Source organism: Bison bison, unplaced genomic scaffold, assembly GCF_000754665.1.
Source record: "Bison bison bison isolate TAMUID 2011002044 unplaced genomic scaffold, Bison_UMD1.0 scf7180017864163, whole genome shotgun sequence".
In the NCBI taxonomy this organism is placed as follows: domain Eukaryota; kingdom Metazoa; phylum Chordata; class Mammalia; order Artiodactyla; family Bovidae; genus Bison; species Bison bison.
Genome location: NW_011494735.1, coordinates 3,976,276 through 3,976,953, shown reverse-complemented (window position 1 = coordinate 3,976,953; position 678 = coordinate 3,976,276). Strand labels below are relative to the sequence as shown.

Sequence of the window (678 nt, the reverse complement as noted above, 5' to 3'; positions counted from 1 at the left end):
CTTACACTATTGGTGGGAATGCAAACTAGTACAGCCACTATGGAGAACAGTGTGGAGATTCCTTAAAAAACTGGAAATAGAACTGCCTTATGATCCAGCAATCCCACTGCTGGGCATACACACTGAGGAAACCAGAAGGGAAAGAGACACGTGTACCCCAATGTTCATCACAGCACTGTTTATAATAGCCAGGACATGGAAGCAACCTAGATGTCCATCAGCAGATGAATGGATAAGAAAGCTGTGCTACATATACACAATGAAGTATTACTCAGTCATTAAAAAGAATACATTTGAATCAGTTCTAATGAGGTGGATGAAACTGGAGCCTATTATACAGAGTGAAGTAAGCCAGAAAGAAGAACACCAATCCAGTATACTAACACATATATATGGGATTTAGAAAGATGGTAACAATAACCCTGTATACAAGACAGCAAAAGAGACACTGATGTATAGAACAGTGTTATGGACTCTGTGGGAGAGGGAGAGGGTGGGGAGATTTGGGAGAATGGCATTGAAACATGTATAATATCATGTATGAAACAAGTCGCCAGTCCAGGTTCGATGCACGATACTGGATGCTTGGGGCTGGTGCACTGGGACAACCCAGAGGGATGGTATGGGGAGGGAGGAGGGAGGAGGGTTCAGGATGGGGAGCACAGGTATACCTGTGGC

General features: G+C 44.0%; 1 protein-coding gene across 1 annotated transcript in view; it reads left to right on the top strand.

Moving 5' to 3' along the window:
- Positions 1–678, top strand: part of LOC104989763 (lysozyme C-1) — an 8,010-nt gene that overhangs the window by 1,012 nt on the left and 6,320 nt on the right. The gene's annotated exons all lie outside the window — the stretch shown is intronic.